Source organism: Dermacentor andersoni, chromosome 4 (genome assembly GCF_023375885.2).
Source record: "Dermacentor andersoni chromosome 4, qqDerAnde1_hic_scaffold, whole genome shotgun sequence".
NCBI lineage: Eukaryota > Metazoa > Arthropoda > Arachnida > Ixodida > Ixodidae > Dermacentor > Dermacentor andersoni.
The window spans coordinates 80,441,433-80,466,934 of NC_092817.1; the positions used below are offsets into that span (position 1 = coordinate 80,441,433).

The window sequence follows — 25,502 nt, forward strand, 5'->3', positions numbered from 1 at the left end:
CTCGACACAATGTCAAACCGCGAGGCGCCATCAACGCGAGACAAAGGGACAAAGTCATTCGCTGCTGGATTTCGCCAGCCGATAGCAATAGTGCGCCTGTTCTCAGTTTCACTCAGCTTGCAAACAACATGACACACGCAGTATAAGCTACGTCACAGGTGGGGCTTAGCGCTGTGTAGAGATTCGCTGTGTGGCGGTCCTTATCCCTTCTATAACCTGGATCTGGGGCCCAGCACCTGAAGGTCCTGTGAAATGCCGAAAGTGTATCAAATCAACTGCTTCTAGAAATGCTTCTAAACGCCTGTAAATTTAGTTTTTGCTTTGAAAGGCATGGTTGCTAAATATGCGTACTTTAATAATATAATTTGTATGTCGCTTTATATTTTGATTTACTATTCCTTCATCAAACTTTCTTGTTCTTTAGATATCGCCCTCTCTTTTCTTGATGCCTTAGTCCTGGCCAATCCCATGCAGCAGGTAATTTCGACTTATCGAGAACGTACAAACAAGAGCGAGAAATTGCCTACTAGTTTGCACTCCGTAAATACCTCGTAAACTCGACTGTCATTCACCCTCTCCCTGTAACAACATCGGAACGCGTCAGACAAATGGCATTCTCTCTCGAAAACAACCGCGAACGATACAGATGCATGAATTCCAAGCCCCACGAAATCAAGAATTCGACGAAAACTCGTCTGGTCGGGATTGCTCATAGTCAAAGACAAAACGGATGCCGACAAAAAACATAAAAGAGAAAAAGAAAGAAGACGTTCCAGCTCCCATGCGGGTGCCTTGTTCACAATGAAAGTAAACGAAAGTGGGGAGATGATTATGTACGTGTGAATAGATGGCGCAAACAGCGGCCATAAAGGAAGGAAGACTACCATCATTGCGGTTCAGCGTGGTATCGGTGGTCTGGATTAGTAATGGCTCGAGATGCATCTGCGAGGTTAGATTACTTTCAGTGGTTAGTGGACAAAAAGGCTTCAAGAGTGTGCGCATGTTCATAGTGTAGCAACGTACGGCAGCGAATGAAACTGAGTATGATGAGGCAGAGTTACTTGCTACTTCATATTAGGGACGCATTAAATGTGATGGAAGGTATGATTAATGTGAGTATATCGATGCGCCTGCTGATGTGCGAAATAAAAATGAGACCAGAGACAAAGGAAGTGTGATTAAAAATAAATATTAATATGTATTAATTAATGTAGCGAATCTAAGCTATATTATACATAGGGCAGGATTCGACACAGTTTTAGAAATAACTTGTTTTGCATTTTTATTTCTCAATGAACTTCATTATTTTGCAACGAAGAAAACGCAAGGGGTGCTGAAGCATTAACAACGCTCGAGTGAGAGGGCCGATCGCACGCTTTTGACTGTTTTTCCTGCCCTGGCTTCTGCGCGCCACATTCATAATAAGAAATAATTTTTGTGTATTGACAGAATAATTTATTATTTTGCAAGCAACATACAGAAAGCATAGCCATCGATGCTTGGTATATGTAACGCGCCTTATCTTGTTCAGCCATGGTTGGGTTATCAAGTTTGCATAAATTAATGACATCGTGTATGTAACTCAGTGACGCACAGTGACATCTTGTCGGTGATTCAGCGCGAAGCTTGCGTAAGGTGGGCTGAAAGAACGCTTCGAAGGCTGGATTAAACGCTGTTCAATTGCAAGGTCACTTTTATGTCACTTTTATGGTCACTTTCTCAGCAGCGCATGTGCTAGCCGCTGAAAGTAATCGAACCTCGCCGATGCATATCGAGTCATTACTAATCCAGACCACCGATACCACGCTGAACCCCAATGACGGCAGCCTTCCTTCCGTTTATGCCCGCTGTTTGCGCCATCTATTCACACGTACATAATCGTCTCCCTTTTTCATATGTTTTCATCGAACAAGACTCCCGTATGGAGCTGAAACGTCTTCTTTTCTTTTCTTTTCTTTTCTTTTTTTTTTTTTATGTTCTTGGTTGGCGTCCGTTTTACCTTTAACTCCAAGCCCCATCAATAAATAAAACACTGCGTACGCCACCTACATGTATACACGTTCTTTCGATATCGAGTAGGTAGGCTGATAGATATCATGGCGCAGTTTATACTATTCTTTTCTTATTTTTTTTCATCTCCATGCTGCAGTCTGCATCGTTGTCGCAGTTGTACACTTGCCACAATCACTAGCATCGTACACCAATCGCTTATGTCAGTACATCGACCGCGGTGATTCGCGGCGCTAGACACGCACCTGCCACTGCGTATAGAAAACAGGCGACTCCATTTCGCCATTACTGTATTATGCACGTGTCGCAAGCCTGTCAGCGGTATCCGGGGGTCGTGCAGCTTTCGTGGGGGGAAAAAAGGAAAAAAAAAAGATATTGGTGTTGTGCACTTGCACAGTAGAAGCCGCGTATGGCATAGCGTTAGTATGCGCCTAGGGAGGGAACCGAAGGTTATTTCGTTGTTGTGCACGCTTACTGCTGAGGACCCGTAACGAGCGACACTACTGTATTCAATTCCTATATTCTACGTCACTACTTTTCGTTATTGCGCCGCAATCGCTTGTCCCGGAGGAAACTTATTGGATGGCGCGCCATAGATCTCGGCGTGCACAACGATATAAGCCCTTGCTCAGAGTCAACGTTCTAGTTCAATTGCTATATCTTGCATGTAGAAAAAAAACTGGGAGGGCGTATAGCTGAGCCGCTAAGAGAGCATAAACAAGACGAAAAGGGTTACAGAGACGGCCACACCTGTCAGCGCATTGTAGTGACTGTAGACTTTAGGCCCGTATTCACAATAAAATTTCTTATGCTTGAATTATTCGACAGAAGACAAAGCTCGCAAATTCTGATGCTGAACATATTATTAACGAATAGCGGCTGGTCAGTATAGTAAAGAACACGTAAGAACGAAAAGATTTGTGAACACGGCCCCCGTTCCGCATTTTTGAACTGCGCCATAAGCATAACACGCAAATATATTGCCGAGGCTAAACTTTATGTAACCAGTGAAGGTTCCACGTGCGTCGGTACAACATCTGCGTTGTTTTCGCATAAAGAAACGTGCTTTCTAAATTCAGCAGTAACATAGACAGTGAACGCTACGCCGTCGTGGGATGAGCCGCTTATGTGAACACGGAAAATTCAGTAAACATCACTCGTGAGTGCGCTTAATTCCGTGCGTATTCTTTAGTGCGGCGCTGACTCGCCGTGGTTGCTCAGTGACTATGGTGTTGGGCTGCTGAGCACAAGGTCGCGGGATCGAGTCCCGGCCACGGCGACCGCATTCCGATGGGGGCGAAATGCGAAAACACCTGTGTACTTAGATTTAGGTGTACGTTAAAGAACCCCGGATGGTGAAATTTTCGGAGCCCTCCACTACGGCGTGCCTCATAATCAGAAAGTAGTTTTAGCACGTAAAACCCCATAATTTTTTAGTGCATCGCCATATAAAGTGTGAAACACGAACTCGTCCAAGAAGCAGCGCTCTTAGAGGAAGTCCAGCCCCGGGCAGACGATTAGCTGAGTTATTCTAAAGACAGAGAGCGAGATGAAGCAAGCAGAGGAAAGGTAGGGAGGTCAACCAGACGAGCGCCTGGTTTGCTACGCTATACTGAGTGTGAGGGAAAGGAGGAATAGAAGAAGGAAAGAGTAAGCACCGCGCACACGGTATAGGACGCACAGCAGGACTATATCAAACGGTCACTGAGGCCGATGTTCTTGAAAAAATTGCAGTAGCACACGAATAGCTTTCTGTGCCATCAATGGGTGGGGCCAGGGTTACAGAGAGGCAGAAAGAGAGAGAGTCAGAAGACAGGAAAGGCAAGGAGGTTAACCAAACGGACGTCCGGTTTGCTACCCGGCACTAGCCAACAATTTTGGCGTCCTAAAGAAACATAAGATTAGTGGCTGTGCATGACGTTACAGTAAAGATGTTCGAACGAGCTTTTGATTACGCGGAGTTTCATGACGTGCACTCAAAGACCGGCACACTGGCGTTCCTGCACTCCGTTGCCATCGAAATGCGGTTCCTGCGTGCGGGAATCGAAATATGCCGCCTCGTTCTCATCGGCGGAAAGTCACAGCCACTGAGTCACCGCGCCAGGTGTGCTCTCAAGGCATGCAAAATAAACAGAAGGGAACGATGACACGTTGATTGCCTCATGCACGTAGCTGTGTGCTTCGACATTTTATTTCCTTATTATTTCCTTAACGCCATTCTGCGGAATTATCATTGCATTGTCGACTTAACGTAACAATCGGGCTTTTTACCAGTGCTCTAAGGAGCGCCTCAGGAATGTGTACTGGGCGCCCTGCTATTCAACATTTACATAAATTATGTCGTTCACGTTAACGAAACAGTAAAATTTATCATATACGCGGATAACAGCAGTTTACGAATTTCCGACCCTGATGCGAACGACCGAGAAATAAATAGTAATGCAGTTCTTCAGAGACCATTCTTACGGTCAACATCAAATTGTATCAATAATAATCCGAAGAAAACGAAAGTAACTTTTTCTTTAGAGCCGGGAACAAGGTCCCTAGACTACAGCAAATCCTCAAGTACGGCAATCAGTGTATCTAAATTGTCAACGAGCACAAAATACTTGGAGTGATTTTCACATCACACTGTAGCTGGGACGCGCAGGTAGATAGCTGGCGCAAAAAAAAAGATGAAAGGAAAAAAAAGAAGAAAGCAATCCTTCAGCTGCTTTGGGTGTGCTCTCTCATTGTCGACAGCCTCTTCCCCTTTTACGCATAAAGTACAAATTAACAATTCTCCTTTTGCGTCTCACATTAATTATTTCTCATTGGTATGATTACAACAACAGGAAACATCGCGACACTTCTCTTGCAAAATAACGTATTGAGGTAGATCGCAAACCTGAATTATTTCGCTTCAACCCGCTTGTTGTTGTTGTTGTTGTTGTTGTTGTTGTTGTTGTTGTTGTTGTTGTTGTTGTTGTTGTTGTTGTTGTTGTTGTTGTTGTTGTTGTTGTTGTTGTTGTTGTTGTTGTTGTTGTTGTTGTTGTTGTTGTTGTTGTTTACTATGCAACACTGATGGCAAGGTAGGCTACATAAGATTCTGCTGAGTCACAGTTGGGAGATTGCAACTAACCATTGCACCATACGTAAGCCCACACGCGGCACAAGCGTGCAAACATACTAAGTCAACGAGAGACAATTCAAAAAAGATAAAAAACAAACCAAACCAGGAGAAGCGACCCATACGCACCCGCGCAAAGCGGTTCATTTTCTTATGAGTGTCGCATCAATGCTGTCAAGGCCTGATGGCAAGTGGACGCGCGTACTATAACCGTTTGGACTGTTCCAAGATTTCGCAATAACGATAAACGGCAACACAGTCACTTTGTTATATTGAACAAACACAAATATGTAAATAAGATGCGTTTCAAGGAGTGGAAAATTTATTTTGTAAACACGCAGTAAACTTTCCTTCTCTTTTCTTTTTTAGTTTTGACTCTTAATAGTGTTTCTCGGTATGTTTAGCATTATTACGCTGCTACAAAATTTTGGCATTATTTTATCAATTGCTGCGCTATATTTTCTTGCAGTGTCGCCGTATATGTGTACATGAAAACGTACCGTTAATACCTATTTCCGCTTTTTATAGTGGTAAAATGAATGCTCTATTGGTTTATTTTATTTTTATCAGCGTAATATTCTTCTATTAACGCTGCATTGTCACTGTATTCTTTCTTGCGTCGTCACTCACTGCCTAGTAGAAGATAAGGGGTCTTGTCGAATCGTTGATTTAGCTTTTTGCCCATAATTCCACCCAGAACGATTTCTGGAAAATAAAGTGAACTGAACTGAACTCCTTTTAGCATAAATCATTTTCCTCTCTCTCTCTCTCTCTCTCTCTTGAATACCCACCAATCATCTCCTTCAGGCACGGAATCAACAAGCCAGATCACCCCTGTACATCATCAAGATCTAGGTAACAAAATTTGAGAAGACCTTCGCCCAGCACAGCGACCCTCTCGCGTCACAGCAAAGAGTCTATGAATACGCGAGCTTCCCGCAGCATGCACATACACTGCGCAAGAATAAAAAAATAAAAATAAAAAGAGTATAAACCTAACGCAAGTAGACGGGCGCTACGAGACAGCCTACACAAAAACTCGTTTTTGCCGGAGAAGGCGTCATCACCTACCGAGGCACGAATATTGAGAAACATGCCTCTTGTGCCCTCCTCCCAGCAATGTCAGCAATCGATTTCCATTTTATTCGTTTATTTGTTGTTTTGTTTTATATTGCGCAAGCTCCGGTAATAAAACCGCATAGTAAAACGGGTGCCTCTTGACTTTGTGGCCAAAGCACATCCACATTGCGCAATCAGTTAAAGAAAACGCGATGGTAGACGGCAAAGCGATAAACGAATGTGAGCGAAACTACGAAGCAGTGAACCTCTGGGGCTGAATTCGCAAAGATTTTCTTTCGTAACTGATCTTCTCCATTAGCCGGTCACATTTGCCAAGAATATGTCCAGCATCAGGATTGGCTGCAGTTTGCTCTTACGAACAGTAAGAGCATGAACAGTATAGAGCATGAACTATTTATAAATACGGCTCCTGCCCTGTCCTGCTGACGTGTCCAGAGCGCAATATATCACTGGCGCGACGAAGTCCGTGCCTTCTGCGAACTTCCGCCGCTCCTGATATCAGCAGAGGAGAACACGGAGAGCAGGGGCGTAGTGGCACCGGACATTTACACAGTCGGCGCCGTCTTTGATACGAGTCGCTTTCAGCCGCAAGCAGCGTCTGCCCTTTCTATTTGCTATCTTGTATGCTCGGTGCGTGAAATTGTGTTTAAAATCCTATTCTACGGCACAAGACAGGATTCATATTCATACATGCATTCCTATGTTATTTTGCTTATTTATTTATTTATTTATTTATTTATTTATTTATTTATTTATTTATTTATTTATTTAGTTGCTTATTTTCTTGTAGGAACTTACGTCGTTGCTGCTGTTCGCGTTTTATAGTTTGATTCCTAACTTTAGATACTTTCTACGTTACTGTGCCCCCCGCCCCTTAATCAATGGCTAATACATTGCCTGTAAAGCGTTTCCTGAATTTCCTGAAGCTTTTCAGTTGTCCAGACATCTAAATATATGAACAGTACTACATGCATGTGTCAATTTATATAGGCCTGATATTTCTATTTATTTGTTTGTTTGTTTTTTGACCAGGCTGGACTCCGCTCAAACTTCGTATTTCATGTTGCTTTAAAAATGACAAAATATTCAATATTCGTTTTGATATTCGGCGGAAGTGAAGTTCAACAAGTTGAGGCATGTAGCGTCGTTGAGCGGAAATACTGGCGGGAAGAAACGGAGTAGACAGGACAGACGCTCACTTACAATTGAAGTTTAATGAAAGGTTTTCCCGCGGAGGCGGAGGGCAGCACATGCGCACTCAAAAGGCTGATACAAAGCTAAAGCATAATCACATGCAAAAAAATACTAACGCCCAAGAAGATACCTATATTTATTTATCCGTTAAGGCAACTGACGGGACACACGTGACAGATTGTGCGTATATCTGGCCAGCCTCAATCATTTCTCTCGCCAGTCAGCCATTAGACGACACTACACGATGCACTGACTGGCCCAAAAGTCTACTCTTCTGAAGTTGAGGTGCATTTAGCGAGTGTTTACTTCGATGAAGTGAGCGAAGCGATCGAGAGAAAGCACCCAAGAAGACCGACCGGAAGGAGAGCATTGCATTTTTCTGGGGGCAGTGGAGGTCATGGTGCCAAAGGCACGACCGGAACTTGCCCACCGACGTGAGCCTTCCGTCGATTTGCCATTGCCGGAGAAAGCTTGCTCCTGCCCACCAGTAAGCCGCTGACTCACGCACGCTTGCCATTTTGTCGTACGTGTAGCCTGTGCGCTCTTAAAGGAAGCTCTTGCCTAACAGGATGCGAACCAACAGCTAGCTGCGCGACAACCTTTTATCACGTTGCGTCCTTTCCTGAAATAACGGGTGACATACGCGAAGGTCATATTTCGGAGCACTCTCGTGCGACACGCAACAGCGGCAAGCGAAGTGCGTATACAGGGTGCTTACTTGCTTGTTTTTAATACTAGGCAATATATTTTTATTTAAAAAAAGACTATAAGCGTAGCGAACGCCGCGTTCTCGCAAAGGAGTTCCTAGGCGAGGCGGACATGCTTTGTCGCCAATAACGTGAGCTTTAGGAAAATAATCAACAAAGGAGCATTAATTATACTTTTATTAATGCCTTAGGGACACTTGTTTAAATGGCAAATGTGGAGGTATGCACATTTTAGTGCAGCCTGACTTTTTTTTTAATCTTGAAAGCCATAGCTAATTTGATATATTCATCACGAAATTTCGATGGTAAATCGAGGCACTATCGGAGCCCAGCGTGCCGCGAGCGTTTTTACACAAGACGGAAGCGCCCCGTGAGGACAAGCGCGGTGAAGCTTGGAGCTGAGCTGTCTGGGCCAGTCGCAGCAGGCGCTGGTACGACCCGCTCTGGCTGGCAAAGCATGTACGGCTGTGGGCCACGTCGAGATTTGCCCTGACGTGCTGTCGTTCAAACTCGGTCCCCCCCCCCCCCCACTTCCTCCCGTGGCGTTGCCGCCTGACGCGCAGCGGGACGCGCTCAGTTTTGATATTGCCTACAATTGAGTTTTGTCTTTCGATTATGAATATCGCGAACGTGGTTCGATTTCCTAGATTTAAAGAAAAAATGTGGGTGTGCAATATACTGTGACTGGCTCCAAAATTGTCATTTAGACAACCACTCCAAAGCCACCAATAAAGAAGTTAATTAATAAATTTTTGTTAAATAGTATTCTGAAGCTGACGTTATATTAGCGGCAAGGCATGCCCACCTGGTTTAGGAGCACCCTTGCAAACGCGCCACGTTAACTGCGCGCACAACTTCTTTACGAAAATTGTGTGTGTTGCGCAAAAAAAGAAAAAAAGAAACACCCTGCATATGTCGGGAATGTCATCGGAATTCAGTTGTATCATCAGGCAGCTATAGCGATTGTATGGAGAAAATCTCAAAGAACTAAACGCAGAATATAGAAATCAAAGAACATCAAAGAACGGAAGCTAAGCCCTGTTTGTCCGCTCCATGGGCACACAATAAACTCCTGCTTTTAGGTTGAACCCCAGTGTTCCACATCAGTGTGCCCTAAAGTTGGCGATTAAAAGAGCTAATTAGCATATTTTATTTAAGTGTCCCTGAAATTTGGCTTGCTGCTAATGTACAGCTAGCCACACAGCCTATCTGCAAGAAACGACAGTTTCTCTCTAAAAAAGGTTCAGGCATAACTCACCTACGATGACAGTCCAAATATGAGATCAGCTGAAACGCGGCATGCACGAGCGCTCCTATCTGGCGCTTCCCTCTGGACACGCTGCGCCATCTGCTGGCATCGCCAAGTTGTCCTCGTACACCCAATGTGTAACAGCTGTGTCTAACAGCTGTGTATAACAAAGTGTATAACAGCTGTGTCTTATCAGTACTCACGTATGGGGCAGAAACCTGGAGGCTTACGAAAAGGGTTCTACTTAAATTGAGGACGACGCAACGAGCTATGGAAACAAGAATGATGGGTGTAACGTTAAGGGATAAGAAAAGAGCAGATTGGGTGAGGGAACAAACGCGAGTTAATGACATCTTAGTTGAAATCAAGAACAAGAAATGGGGCATGGGCAGGACATGTAATGAGTAGGGAAGATAACCGATGGTCATTAAGGGTTACGGACTGGATTCCAAGCGAAGGGAAGTGAAGCAGGGGGCGGCAGAAAGTTAGGTGGGCGGACGAGATTAAGAAGTTTGCAGGGACAACATGGCCACAATTAGTACATGACCGGTGTAGTTGGAGAAGTATGGGAGAGGCCTTTGCCCTACAGTAGGCGTAACCAGGCTGATGATGGTGATGATGACCCAGTGGCAGATACGCAATCACCCAAGTTAGCGTTACGTTTAATTTAATTATGGGGTTTTGCGTGCCAAAACCACGATCTGATTATGAGGCCCGCCGTAGTGGAGGACTCGGGAAATTTTGACCACCTGGGGTTCTTTAACTTGCACCTAAATCTAAGTACACGGATGTCTTCGCATTTCGCCTCCATCGAAATGCGGTCGCTGTGGCCGGGATTCGATCCCGCGACCTCGTGCTCAGCAGCCCAACACCATAGCCACTGAGCAACCACGGCAGGTCAAGCTGGCGTCAGAGAGGTTCATTGAAGAGCGGCGCACGCCCAGTCGTACATAACCACGGGAAAGGCCCACATATTAGGCAGCAATACCTTCGGGGTCGGCCCGCGTTTCTGGTGGGAAGAAAAAAAAAAACTGGCCTGATAATGTCACGAATGCTATCAGCATTAAAAGTGGTCCCCATAAAAAACAAGCACCTGGTTACACCTTTATACCTTCGGCAGGTGCTGCATACAGTCATTGTGTCTGTTATTAATGCGAAGTTCTGCGGAATTCTAAACTTTCGTATCAATTCAATTATAAAGGCTCGTTGCAATGGCTCATACCCGAAAACAGTGGTGTCAGGCCCAGTGATAAAAAAAAAAAGAAGCGGTCGAGTACGTGGTACAAAACATATCATGATCAGCACTCTCTAATAGCCGAAAAAATATAGCATAGCCTGGAATGGCTCATACCGCCGTAAGCATGCAAAGATGCAATGGCTGAATTTGAATGAAGACACGAAAGAAAAACTAACGAAGAAAGAAAAAAATATCAACATCATGAATGACTCATATCCCGTAAGCAAGCAAAGATGCCATGGCTGGATATGAAACAAGAAACGAAAAAATGAAGAAAGATAGAAAGCAAGAAGACGGAAAGAAAGAAAGATCGAAAGAATCTTTACATAGTGGGGCTCGCATGTGTCGTTGAGGAAATCGACCTACAGCGCAATACGTTTACTTCACATTGCAGATCGTTATGTCTTGCAAGAAGCCTGACCCCTCTGATCGGATAACTTAATGGATTACCACGTGTACAGCAGGCTTTCGCCTTCACGTGTTACAGGAATGTAACATGCTGCCGATTTTCTTTTTATTTAACGATCTTTCTTTTTATAAGAAGTATTTAATACAAAGGGCCTGAATCAAAAGTCTACTCAAGACAGAGTTTGGCAGATTCTTTGAAAATGCAACAAGTTTCATTGTGGAGTCCGTTCAACGATTGTAAAACCAGGGCACTTCTGTGTTTTTCGTTCGTTTGAACTGGACAGTCCTAGGTAAACATTTGTGAAAATTATACGCGCTATAGAAAGACTCCAGCCTGCGCTTCAGTAGCCTCGATCCCTGTCCGCGAATGTTAATCTGCCGCAAAGCATGCACATACGCGCTGCACGGGAGCAGTAAACTGCGCAACTCCTATAATTAACCTCTCCGTATCACCTCTGTACCCTGTTTCGTGTCGTTCCCTCGAACCCATTTCTCGCCTAGCGTGGAGTAATTAGCAACGGGCACGGGTCACTAATGCCGGCTTCTCCGCATTTCTCCCATTATGAGAGCATCGCACGTGTAATGCGAATACGTGGGATCTTTCCCCACCTGCGGCTAGTTGTTTTTTCCATCCACTTTCATTTCCATCAATTTATCATTTCTTTAACTCAATTAGTAAGTACAAGTAATTTCCCCTGTGTTGTCCTTGTTGTGAACATTTTCGATCTTTTTTTTACTTGTTTGTGGCATATAGCAGTCGAAAAAGCGGACGTTACTTGCACAAAAAATTGAAATGCATAATCCATTAATTAACACAAATTCACTAATCAAGTTTCTCACAAATTCGCTTACGGCACGTATTGCAATTTACAAATTATAGCGCGTGAGAGTGCAAGGCATATCCAGTTGAAAAAAATTGCGTGGATGACATTCACGAGATGCGCTCCGTCAAACTTGCGGTAAAGATGCACCGTCGTTGCACTTTCTTAAAAGTACGTCATTTCATGCATTGAAGCACAAAAGTAACTGGAACACCAATGCATTTTTCGGCTGGTGTCATCTATATCTCGAAACTGGTGTCATCCTGAAAATATGTTCCAAATGGATCCGTCTTGCGAACTCCCCGGCTAGAAGTTCTAAATTGCAATACATACCATAACGTAATTAGTTAAAAACCTAATTAGTGATTTTTCTTTAATGGGTCGATTATGCATTGCAAGTCTTGTGCAAGTAATGTATGCCTCTTCGAGCAGACCTGCTCATGGACTATAACTGTGCTATCTGTCACAGGCAATTTAAAAAAAAAATGGGAAGTGTTCGCTGAAACATCCGGTATATATCATAACATAGCTTTTTATATGACTAATAAAAATTGGCCCCCGTTTCCTTTCTTCTCGTATATATATATACCGGCCAACGCCAATACTGATGACTCGCCACTTTGAGGCACGCAGCTGAGCCAGACTTTCTTTCGCTTTGCAGCAAGGATTGTCCGCGTAAGCGCCTCGCCTCTTGTCCCTCGCAGAAGCGCAATGTCACCCTTCGATGTCACCGGGTCGGCGAGTAAGCGGCTGTGGTACAATAGTCTTTCCGGTTTCCACACGTTTCCCGGCGCGATACAGCAAGCCACAGAATGTGCGATGAGCCCAATGGAAATCGCGTTAAAGAAAAAAGAATTATCTACTTTCGTACGTATTCGCCACGGCGTTGTGACGAACGACGGTTGGTTGCGCGACGACGCCTTATTTATTTTTTTCGTTTACCGTGAGCCGTGCGTTTATTTACACGGTTTTACCTAAGATCGCATCATAAGCCTGCAACGTCCTGTTTCCGCAAGTATCAGCAGGCCGAGAGCCACGATCTGCGAACACAGCCATCTGCACCTCACCCCTCACGCATGTATGTATACCTTCCCGAGTCCTACGCACAGCAGTATACACGTCGACAAATAGCAGCTGCTGCTCCTGACGCTATTTAAGTGGGCTGACGCAGCTGCGCCCTCTCTCTTCTCTTTTTGCTCTCTCTGCTCGTGCTCGACCGTTCCATACTAGTACGATCCACGTATTGTTTTTCGCGAGATGGAACGAAATGTGAATTCTACGTCGATGCTAACTACTATAAGCCTTGGTTAAGTTATGTAATGGTTAGCTGCAAACGCCGAATACTGTTAACTTGGCCCTTTACTCACAAAGCTTCTTGTTCGCGCAGCACCGTTACCATTGGCCGGATACTTTCGCTAAACATATGCTTTGACATCTCGGCTGGCTAGGTAACTTCTCTTGCGAAAACTTCTAGCGTTCAATATTTGTGAATATGGGCCCTGAAATTTAGTCAATGCCTAGCCCCGGCAATGTCCAATCAAAGAAAAACCTAAGTTACACGTATAGTCACACACGCACACGCACACGCATACACACAGGGTTCGGGCGACCATGTTTGTCTCCGTCTGCAACCTCCTGCTCGCGTCACACGAGTCGACAGGATAAATACCTGGCCTCACATCATCACGCAAATACTCAACACCACGGCGTGAACCCAGAGCGCGCAGCTCCACCGCCGACACCGACCATGCATCATGACCGCATCACCGCAAGCCTTGGACATGCCCAAGTATGAATCGTGGGAGAAAATCAAGGAAGAGATAATCAGTCGCTTTAACGTGTACGCTGCAGACTCCCTCATCCAACAGCTGGAAACATTACAACTAGGTCGCCGCATTCACCCACAGTCTCCACGTAGCGATCATCTGTTCCAACCAAAGCTGCGTGACACTTCAACGGCTGTCAAACAACACCCCATCTCAAGCGCAGCTGTTACTTATTCTGATGAAACTTGCTTACTGCCAGGACGAAATCAGAACACAAGTGCCAGCACCAACGCACATGCCTTTCAAGGCGACAACAATGTGGAGCCATATACATGTAGAGATGTAGCTGCTTCGCTACTCTCAAGCCCTCCGCGTACTACACCTCAACAAGACGCAGGCAGTGAAGAAACGTCGCAAACGCAAAGCAGCATCACACTGGAATTACCGAAGCGCCCATTCGTCATGTCGTTGCGGCAGCCTCGAAAAAGCCTTCTGAGAAGGCTGCCACACTGTACTCGCCACCAGACAAATCTCACCAAAAGGAGCAGTGTACACACTAATCATTCATCTCTACGTAAATTAGCGTCAGTAATCAAAAGGCATATTCCGATAGATACGCTACATCATCAACTGTCGCAACAACATCACAAACACAACTTCGACACGGACGGAGAGCATCGCCGAAAGCACAGACGCAACAAGGAAAACGTCAGTGCGCAAGGCAACCAAACGCGAGAGGAACACAACGAATACGACGTTTTGCAAGAAAGAAACGTTGTCGAACACGCCTTCAGCACCAGCAATCGGGGACCCTATAACGTAAAACTATTCCAATGTGTTTCTATTCCAATCTCCTGACGTCAAATTTGCGTAACCGCCGACGCAAGCACCGGGCGGTCACCCGCAGGGTTGTCGGAACAGACCAATCAAACGCTCTCCTTGTTCATAGGAGGTCACTTTCGTTAGCTTGAAAAACGAATAACATTGCCTACACTGAGCGGCTTGTCGTATCTAATTGGCTGACAAGAGGCGAGGAGAACGCTCAAGTGGAGAGGGGTACTGGGCAGAGCCAGTGCACTGAAAATCGATAACCGGATGAAGAGAGTGGTGCCGGCGTCTGCGATTGGTCGGCTTTCCCTTACTTAGCTTGTGGTGGCTGGTCGAAAATTACGGCGGCCTGCAACGGAAGCTTAAGAATGACGCTAAAGCTGACCCTCAGCAAAGAAGAGCTGGCAGAATGAGGTGGTAAACGTGCCGAAAGGGCTCGAAAACGTTACACGGCCACGCAAGTAGTTTTATTACACGCAAATACACCCATGCTCTCCGGCAGGTGCGAGTAGCCAGCGTCTCAGCGATCGGCGGCAGCCATCTTTTATTACTTTCGGAACGGGGCAGCCTGCGGCTATTCCGAAGAAAATTCAGTTTTGTTCGGCATATTAATGCATCTTTATCGCGTACACGTCACTTTGACGCAAGGAGTTTGTGCGGTTTTGTGACGTCGCGTGACAGGCAGGTGAAGTGGGTGCAGCCCGAAAACTTTTTACCAATAGCCGAGGGCTAATGGCGAAAAGGGGTCGAATCAGAAATAACTGTTTTTATTTTTTCTGTCAAATCATACATAATCAGTGTGTACACATCATATCAGATGGGGAAGTATCGCAGTTTTCGTGACGTCGCGTGACAGACAGGGGAAGTGGGCGTGGTCGAAAAAAGTTTTTAACCAATCGTGGAGGGCTGATAGCAGAATCGGAATAGAAAAGTTTGGAATAGTTTTACGTTATAGCGCCCCAGGACTGCTCCCGCGCCAAAGATTCCTGCGACAACGCTGTGCATAAGGACCAAAAAGACACAGACATTTTCTAGGCGTACCGGACAACAGAGACGTCGCCTTAATGACCCAGTCCACCGAAGGTTCGAGCAGGAGACACCGTGTGTCTCCAAGTCGCAACGACACCTGAGTTCCCGCGGCTCCCATGCGCCCAAACCTTCCTTCATAGGGGCATGCATATGTCGTCCGGAGTGCAACAGCCAGCCTCGGCCACCTGAGCACTTCTGGACGTCACCGGACTGCCAGACTGACATCGCTCATATGTGAGGACATTATGACGGTCTGTGCCAGTCTTCTGCACAGACTAAGGCTGGGGGTAGCGTTTACGCGCGGATACGTGCACCTCATGCGACGCACCGAGTCTCCACACTGTGAGGTGTGCAATGTGACTGAGACTATAGGTCATGTGCTTGGTGACTGCCCTAAGTACGTGGAAGAGCGTGAAACGTTGGACAACGACCTTACGCCTCTCGACAGCGCACCGTTGTCGGAGGACGTTATTTTAGGCCCTTGGCCAGATGCTCAATCGAGTTTCAAGGCCATTCAGGCATTACTGAACTTTTTAAAAACTACGGGCCTGGATTGCAGACTTTGAGCATGCCAAATTGCTTGCGATATGTTCTACATCTTCCTTCTATCGTCATCGTCACCCATCATGCACCTCTTCCCTCTTTCTTTCCCTCTTCCCCTTCCCCCAATGCCGAGTAGCTGGCTAGAGGAATATACCTCAGGCCGACCTCTCAGCATTTCGTATCATTAAACTTCTCTCTCTCGGTATGACGGTATCCGCCTTTGTACCTGTGGACTCTCACGGTGGGATGGGAAAGCGTGTGACGAACCGCACAATATATTACCGTACGGTGCAACAAGAGTGAAAGCTTTGTTTACGCGCGTTTTGCCATTGGCTGGGCGGTTCCGCTAATATGTCCAGCATAAGGATTGGCTAGAACTTGCTCTTACGAACCATTCCGACGCAAAAGCTTTTTGTGAATACGGGCACTGGTTCACGCTGACTGATCTCAGTAAAGGCACGTGCCCTGTACAGCTTGATGATATTTAGCACGGCGCGTGCAGCTGCACGTGGGACAAACACTTGAAATGGCAGTCTGCTTAACGATCGCTGTCACACTGCAATCTCGAGTAGCGCGTGCAGGTCTCTTTCGACACCGCGTAGTGCCATCTTCATTCCAGAGCTAATTAATTGCGCAGGCTTCGCGTTATGCTATCTCTACCTACATAAAATTGCGCGGACTCCATGGCTTCACGCGTTGCCGCTTGCACAGATCGCCTCGGTTGAGCTTTAGCATGTAGCATTGAGCACTCGTCCGAAGCGCAGGTGAAAAAAGCTTGGTTTTTGTTGTCGTCCTCCTCAGCTACAAATTCATTCAATCATTCAACGTATCTCGCTTCTTTTTTCTTTTTCTTTTTTTTTTTTGGGGGGGGGGGGGGGGGGACCTTCAGCTAATTCTAAATCTCACTGATCTGAATGAGTAAACGCCACACGCCATGAAGAATAAAGAAATTGTAAGGAATAAAACACTTGACGCCATGGTCAAAGTTTACCTCGTGATCAGATTCTTTATCTGGTAACGCTTAGTAATAGTTCTTACACACATGATGTCATTGCCCTAGAATTAGGAACAATATTCGAAAGTGCCCGCTAGCTCTCACTACTTCTTGGGCCGAATGAACAAAGCATCTTAGCCTCTATTCGCAAAAATGATGTTATGTTAAAGCTTTCGTAAGAGGACGTGCCAGCCAATCCAGATGTTAGACATTATTAGCCAAGGGCGCCGGCTAATGATCAACAGCGCTTGCGAACAAGAAGCTTCGTGAAATCGGCCTCTTATTCGTAAGTGCTGCTTGACGTGTGCCGGCCGCCTTCACTTATGTTTCTAACACCATAAACCTCAACTTCCGTGTTTGTATAACGTACTCGGCTGTCCCTTTTCTTAACATGAGTGTAGCGAGTTAAGCGCGTCGTTTGCTTAACCACAAAACGGCGAACACTACACGGAATCATTTGCGCCCTCCTTTCGTGTATCTTGATTGCTTGCTGTCTGAGGCAAACATTGTGCTTTAATTCTGCGCTGTCGCGTAATTTAACCACTCGTTTTTCTCGTCAGTATCGCACAGATCCAAACCATGTGTGTAAGGGACCCGTGCAAAGTGACCGCGTATAAAGGTATAATTGGGTCCGCCCAAACGTCTGGGCCTCAGACAAGCGGAACAACCACTGATATCGCACAGATGATCGTTCATAACAGATATCTGTTTGTCATCTGACTATATATATATATATATATATATATATATATATATATATATATATATATATATATATATATATAAAGAGAGAGAGAGAAACTTTATTTGACAGGAAGAGATTCTAAGGAGGGGTCGTTGGCGCCCCCCAGCCCAGGGCCCCACTGGCCTCTGCCACCTTGCCTGACCTGACTAATTAAGGACTTTTGTCCTGCCAAGTCGGAGCGGGCGAGCTGGGCCTCCCGCTGCTCCATTGCGTTGTTGCTATTTGGCCAATGAGGGAACTTAGAGCACGCCCAGGTTACATGTATTAGGGTTGGTATGCCTCCGCACCAAGGGCAGTTGGCCCTATAGCGAGTGGGACACACGGCGTTTAGCAATTTTAGATGAGGGAATACTCCAGTCTGTATTTTGCGCTAATGGGTGGCCTCTTTCTCGCTAAGTTGTGAGTGAGGCGTGGGTATTTCTGCGGACTCCGCGCTGATGAACAAGGATGTCTTTGGCATTTAAATTTATGGAATATTTAAAGTGATAGTGCGAGTGGTTGGGGTTAGAAGAGGATGCCGTCGCTCGGTTGGTAAACTCTCGAGCCAACGTGTTAGCCTGTTCGTTGCATTGTACCCCCATGTGTCCCGGGCACCAGAGTATATAGGCGATGACGGCGGTCGAAAGATTTGGGAATTATCTCGAAGCTATATGCATTCACGTGTCCTTGAGAAACATGGGACACGTCTCCCGGGAGTCCGTGACCACAACCGAGTCTTTTCGCGAACGCTCTGCACGAGCGAGGGCAGTCGCCAATGCTAACATTTCGGCCGAGGTAGGGGATACCGCCGTGACCGACGCGGTTATTTGCTGCTGGCAGATCGCGTTCACGACTGCCAGGGCGTACCACCTTTGGTAGCGCTGCCCGGTCGCCTCTGCACACGCATCTGCGTCCGTGTAGTACGTATAGTACCTAGGGTTATTACAGCACATGGATTAAATATGTTGTGCGCCTGCTTTGCGCCTTTCCTTGTTGTACTCGGAGTGCATGTTCTTGGAAATTGGAGCTACTATAATTTTGGATCTCACCGTAGGGGGGAGAGGTATGGCCTGTTCGGTGAAATAAATTGGGTTTGCTGGGATATTGAGTCGAGCCAATATTGCCCTACCAGTTTTTGTGAAGCTGAGGCGTTCCCTCTTTCGCATCATAGTTCATCCCTGAGTTCATAGCCTGAGTTCATCTAAAGTATCATCCACTTCCAAAGCTAGCATGCGCTCCGTGGAGGTATAGCGGGACAACTTTTATTGTGCATATGGACGACGGACCACAATGAAGTGCAGATATGTGTTTGCCAGCGTGGGATTGTTTCGAGCGATCGACAAATTGAAGGCGTAACAGCTGCCGTCCGTCACGACTGAAGCCCTCTCACCTATACACTGAATATACTTTCAGCAGTCGCGCTATGTATATGCGGATGCTGATTTATGTACGTAGGCATGACTTCTATGTATACCCAGCAACCCAGCCGCACAAAACACTCGAAAGAACCGCAGATTTCGCCCCACCTGCTCGTTTACATTATTTAATTTAACGACCACCGGCCCCTTGGTCAACCCAGGTGACTTCAACGCGCATCCACCAGCTACGGGGAAGCACCAAGATCAGCCGGCTTCAGACGGCATAACGACTGTAGCCCAATGTATACCTGCGGGGCACGTGCTTGGACTTGACTTTGGTTACACGGCGCTGTTTTGCACGCAATGCTGCGCGCACACGCAGTGTTCACTGTCTCCCTCTTTCTATTCCCCCTTTCCCTTACCCGTTGTAGGCTAGCAAACCGGACGCTCCTCCTCCTCTGGACCTCCCTGGCTTTGCTATCGTTGCTTTCTCTCTCTATTTTTCCATTCTTGTATCCCTTTATCGATCTCCCTTCTTTGCTGCCATATCAGACAGCTCTGCATTAGTGGTAGTTGGTTGTTCCGTCATGGCAATGACAGAAGGGAGGAAAGAAAAATAAATTTACTCATATTTTCTCCGCATATTAAGGGTTACGGACAGGATTCCAAGAGAAGGGAAGCATAGCAGGGGGCGACAGATAGTTAGGTGGGCGGATGAGATTAAGAAGTTTGCATGGACAACACGGCCGCAATTAGCACATGACCGGGGCAGTTGGAGAAGTATGGGAGAGGCCTTTGCCCTGCAGTGGGCGCAGCCAGGCTGACGATGATGATGATTTTCTCCGATTTACTTGTTCATCGATCGCGCGTGAAACGCGCGCAGGCGATAAGGCGACGGAAACTGAAGGACGCCGGCGATGAATGAATGCGTGCCCGCTGACTGACGTCCGCGGCGCTAGCGTCGAGCCGTTGCCGGCAGCCAGCGCGATGCAACGCAAGCCGTCGGCGGCTCGGAGAAGCGCTTACCTGGCGACTGCTGGGCGAGGCTTCGCGGCGTGTGCGCGTCCGACGTCGGCGCACTCCACTCGACGACACCGCAGAGCAACGCTAGCTATGCGCCGCCGAGGCAGGAGGTCGGACCGAGCGTCGAGCGGCGTCGGCACGGACGACGGAGCTTGCACTGACGGCTTCCCCGTGCGTTTCCATGGTTTTGCTCTGCTTCGCGTGACGTCATCGGCGGCGGCGAGCAGCCAGACGCGCTTCGACCGAGCTAGCTAGCGTTGCGCCGTTGAAGGAAACGAAGTCGGCTGCCGGGTTCCCAGACAATAACCGCCTCCAACGCGTCCTATTATTTTCTTTTTATTTCTATATTTATTGCTTTCGTTTCTTTCCTTTTTCTTTTCTTAAACACTGTTTCCTCGTTTGTTTTTTTTTATTTATTTACAATTCTGTTTCTGTCCCAAGCAACCGAAAGCACCGCCTTCTCTTCTCCCCCTCTCCTTTTTCTTCACCGCACCCCCCCCCCTTCTTTTTTCTTACACTTCTTGCTTCTGTTTTCTTAAATGCCTTTCAACTCTTCAAAGGTGTCCAGTAAGTTATCGCGTTTTCTGTTACTATTTTAACGAAATTATAAATGCTTAATACAGGGCGACCATGTTAAATTTTATGGCATCCTTAAAAAAATGCCTTTTCATAATTCCACTCTTTGAGCTGGATTATTTGAAGAGGCGGGCATTGCTTGCATGACAAATATAAACGCATATCCAACTAATTAGCAGAAGCCCCCTAATTATGTTTTGAGTTAATTACTTTACGGCAAGATTTGCAATTTACGGATTGTAGCCGGTGAGTTTTGCAAGGCGTATCCACTTGGAATGGATTTTCAGAATGACACCAGTTTGCAGATATGCCTCGCGAAACTTGTCGTAAGAAATGCACTGTCGTTCCGCTTAGTTTTCTAACAAAACGTTCTTTTATCCATTGAAATCCAAACCTAACTGGAACACCCATGTATTTCATCGCACACTATGGGAAATAATATCTCGAAACTGGTGTCATTGCGGAAATTCAATTCAAGTGGATAGGTATCGCAAGCTCACCGGCTACAATTCGTAAATTGCAATATGTACCGTTAAGAAGTCAACTAGTGTTCTCTTTTTTTTAATCAGCTAATATGTGTTTCGATTTCTCGTGCTAGTAATGTCCGCGTCTTCGAATAATCCAGCTCAAGGACAAAAATTATGTTCTCTGCTACAGGAGATCTTTTTAAAACTCCGTAAAACTTAAAACTGAACACTTCGCATGGTTTCCATATAGACATATACAACTGACAACATGCGGGATTATTGGAAACGTACTGAATGTTTCGATGCAGTTTTTCTTTCTCTTCTTCCTTTCTAGCATTTTCTTTTCATAAACTTTTTTTTATTGTTTCCCTTTTCTATATCTTTTTTCTTTCTTTTCCGCATTCATCATACCTGGTTTCCGTAACCTCCCGCGGTCGAGGCAGCCCGCTGTATGCATCGCAGTGCATCGCAGTGCAAGTGCAGCGGCAGTGCATTTTGTGCCATCCCATTGTGTGTCTCTACCAGTGCCTTGTACATCATATACGGCTCGGGGAGAGTAGCTGCCTCGCTGCCGAGTGCGGGGTGCCACTCCATGTCTTTCGAAGCGCTATAAATGGCGGTCTGCTGGCTTGCATCGTCTGAGATTACCGTTATTTCTTTTAAACGTACGGTTTTTTTTTTCTTCCTCTCTCTCTTTTCAGCTCTGGGCTTTTTCTTCACGCTCTTTGATGCATCTCTCGCAACCTCACGACCTCACTCGAAGGTTCTGTTTTATTTTTATTTTTTTCAACTTCTCCCATAACGCGACAGGAAGGATTCGCCACGTCGTGCCGTCGGCATGCAGCCTTGGCAATGCTAGCCACCATACCGGCGCTGAGATTTTATGCGCCAGATACAATCGCGCCTCCGAGGTCAAATGTTTTGTTAAACGAAAACGGTCAGACCCGGTTACCAAAAAAATTCTATATATAACCACCTCGTAGCAAACAAAAGCAGTCTCGCTGCAGTCCATAGGCGACGACGACCCTCAAGCCCTTACCTATCTTCTTTATTTTAGAAGTTCGACGTACTCGCTATGCTGTTGATATCTGTCCGTTGCTGTAGCGCAGGTCAACATGCTCACTCGCCAGAACAGCGACTCATTTTCGCTCCACACTGATTTCACAGACATGGAGCGTGAGTGATTGGCGAAGGGTAGTAGACCTAAGCATGAACGGGAGTGAATGAAAGTGAGCTTGAGTGAACGTGAGGATGAATGTCGCTTAGAGCACGAAATAATGACAGCGACTGTGATATTGAGTGCATACGTGAGTATCGACGTGAGTGATTGTCCACTAGTGTGAGTGGACGTAAGCTTGTACGTAGAGTGAGCGTTTGCAAGTTACCGGGTATCGGAGCGCGTAGTGTGCGCCGTTGGACGCGCCACTGGTGACGGCCTTGCGCAGAACACTCGGGAAAGGAACCAGCCGAGAGAGAGAGAGAGAGAGAGAGAGAGCCCTTTAAAGTGAGAGGTGCAAAAAGAAGAGTAGTAAAAAAAATTGGGCACTGAGTTTTCTGACTCATGGGCCACGGCAAGCTATCGTAAAGTCATTCAGTGTATGAGCCAGCCACGCGCCGTAGTTTGCTGCGCCGTTGATCGTGCTTCTCTGTCCTATTCACGTTTTCAGAGCAAAATAAGCAACACCCTTCGCATGTGTGGTGGGACCGAAGCTTCAATGAATGCCATGAGAGAGAGAAAAAAAACTTTATTTTTATGTTAGGTGGTGTGGTAGAAAGGCCCTCAGTCCAGAGCCTCGCTTGCGGCATTCTTCAGTGCAGCGCCGATAAACGCCGCAAGGTACCGTTGGTCGTCGGCGCTGGTTGCTTCTGTCAGCCACCCGACATAGGCTTTAAGGGAAACATTTGTAGGAGCAGGAATGGGAGGTGGGGGTGGTCCAGGGGACCAGAGGATATGGGATGTGTTCGGACGTTCGCCACAGTATCGGCAGGGGGGGGGATCTTCATGCAAGAGGCCGCGGAGGAGGTGCATTCGCGCTGGCGGAGTGTTTCAGTCTAGGCCTGACTAATCAGTACACCCTCTTCACGGATGAGCACTTTGCTGAGCTTGGGGAACTTGCGCCTTGCCTCTTGATAAGGCCACTTTTTCGTCTGTGCTAGTCGCGGAATGAAGGGTGCATGGTTCGAAGTCTCGCAGGCGAGCTGATTAGCTCTTTCATTTCCCGGCAGCCCATCATGACCAGGTATCCAGATGATTTCTAAAGGGCCCTGAAGGTGCTCTTGAATAAGTGTCGAAATGTGGCCCGGCAGATCGTTGTGCAACAATTTCCTGCAAGCCGCCATGGAGTCGGCAAATATGATTCTTGGGCGGGCTGAGTTAGGGCATGTGTTTGATCGCGATTGCGATGGCTGTCAGCTCCTTTAAGGTCGGATCTGTCTCTGGGAGTACCTCTGTATGTACAGTTTGGAGGTTGTCATTCACGACTGCTATAGCGGAGCCCCGTGCACCAACACTAGCATCAGCGTAGAAGTAGAAGAAGAATTGTTGCACAGTGGGAGGTTCAAATAAAGGCAAAAACGTGCCGGCGATACGGTTCTAATCATTCACCGCAAAGCCTTATCAGCGACAGCAATGATACCAATGGATCGCTGCCGTTCGGCGGGAAATTTCTTCTAATCATCCTTTACTTTGTCGTGTTGGTGTCTTTTCCACTCGATCATATTTAGACAAGTAAGCGACGAAGTTCGGCTGCAGTGCAGCATGCGCTTTAAGGGCATTTCACTAAAGTTCTGAATGCCGTTTGCCGCTTCTACTGTATGCCGCTTCCTTACCGCGTGGCGCTATAGACTAGCTATAGCTAGCCAGCACGACTGCACAAGCGCATTGTGTTGTATGTTAAAGGTACTGAACCTTGCAAGAACTGAAATTGATAGTTTTATGCGTCCCCGTAAATTTTCGCACCAGCTGTCGCGCACTTCATGTTTTTGCATCTATTTTATGCGTGACTTCGCTTATGTTGAACTGTTGCTAGTTGCTTCATGCATAACTGTTGTTGATTTTTTGTAGGTGCGTGGTTTTCACCCTGCCTCGTTTGCAAAGGGTCTAAATCACACTTTGTCTTTTCGGAATGATACCAAACAAGTGCTTCTTTAATAGATTTATTCTTTTCGCACGAAAACATCTTAGATATCGTGTTGTTTCTTTTCTTTTTTTTTTTGGGGGGGGGGATGTGTTTAGGAAATAGGTAGTTCAGGGCGAGAATTACTAATAGTTGCTGCATATGGTATTTTTGTTCCATTTTTCGCTGAAAAGTTCGCGTCACGTTTGGGAAGTCATCACATCTCAATGCTACCTGAGCAGACTTAACTCACCGAGTGATTTGTTTGTTTCACAACGTAGTCCCTTCATGCATGTGAATTTTATACTCAACTGAATTCTTCCTTATTATGCTTATACGCTGCAGAGGACTAAACCTGGCCTTGCCGCCAGCACTCATCTACTTTGACTGGCGCTGCTCTGCCATTAAATATATCATGTGGCACCTCTCTCTAGTAATATAAAAAAAAAGTACTGAAAGGTTAGTCAGACTTTAGCTTTGTACGTTTCCAAGCAGCTCCCTTGGAGAAATTAAAATTGCAAAAACTGCAGCGGGAACGGCAGTTCATCGGTCTATGCAGCAGAATTGCATCGACGGTACAGCACTAACACGCGCTTTTATTAACCCGTGTGTTTGGCGACTTCGTTGACTAGCGTACGTGTTTCCATCAATAAATTCGCAATTACTCTTCTTGAGGCGACTTCAACTGCACTTATGCGGCGATGTCACATGTATCCATCGGCAGAAAAGTCACAACGGCATATGCAGACATCGCACCGTGTGGATTTGTTTGCTATAAGTCTACACTAACGACGAGTGCTTATTATTGAGGTGAAAAAAGCAGCATTACGGCAAGGGTAGAAAAAAAAACGATCGAAAGATCGCATTACTCTACAAAATTTATCATCTAGTTAACATGAGCTCCACTTCAGGTAAATGGGGATCCTGGTGTTTGTACGCGGGACGAACCTGGCACGTATGTGGACCAGGTTGTCCCAAACAGCGGTAACATCGTGTTCATACCCGCTCCCACAGAGGCCAGCGTCTTCCCTACAGCTGTATCCGCAGAAGAAGCCGTCTGGCACCCGAACAAAGGAGAAATCGCAGCCGCGAACGTCAGCCATCCTTGCTGCAAAGGGTTGCCGTCTGCTACTGCTCCCGAGCGTACTGTTGGAATCGCCCGCTAGGTGGCTATCAGTGGCACCTCTACAGGCGGTGCACTACGCGTATAAGTGCACCGGAGTGGCAGTGCCTGAGAAAGTATTGATGAGCGAGCATGACTGA

At 46.4% G+C, this 25,502-nt stretch overlaps 1 protein-coding gene across 1 annotated transcript in view; it reads right to left on the reverse strand.

The window, feature by feature from the left end:
* Positions 1 to 20,856, reverse strand: part of LOC126536357 (adenosine deaminase-like) — a 39,729-nt gene extending 18,873 nt beyond the window's left edge. The window contains exon 1 of the mRNA XM_050183289.3: positions 20,084 to 20,856. The gene's annotated coding sequence lies outside the window, so the exon portion shown is untranslated. The remainder of the gene's footprint in view (positions 1 to 20,083) is intronic.
* Between the last annotated feature and the right edge of the window lie 4,646 nt (positions 20,857 to 25,502).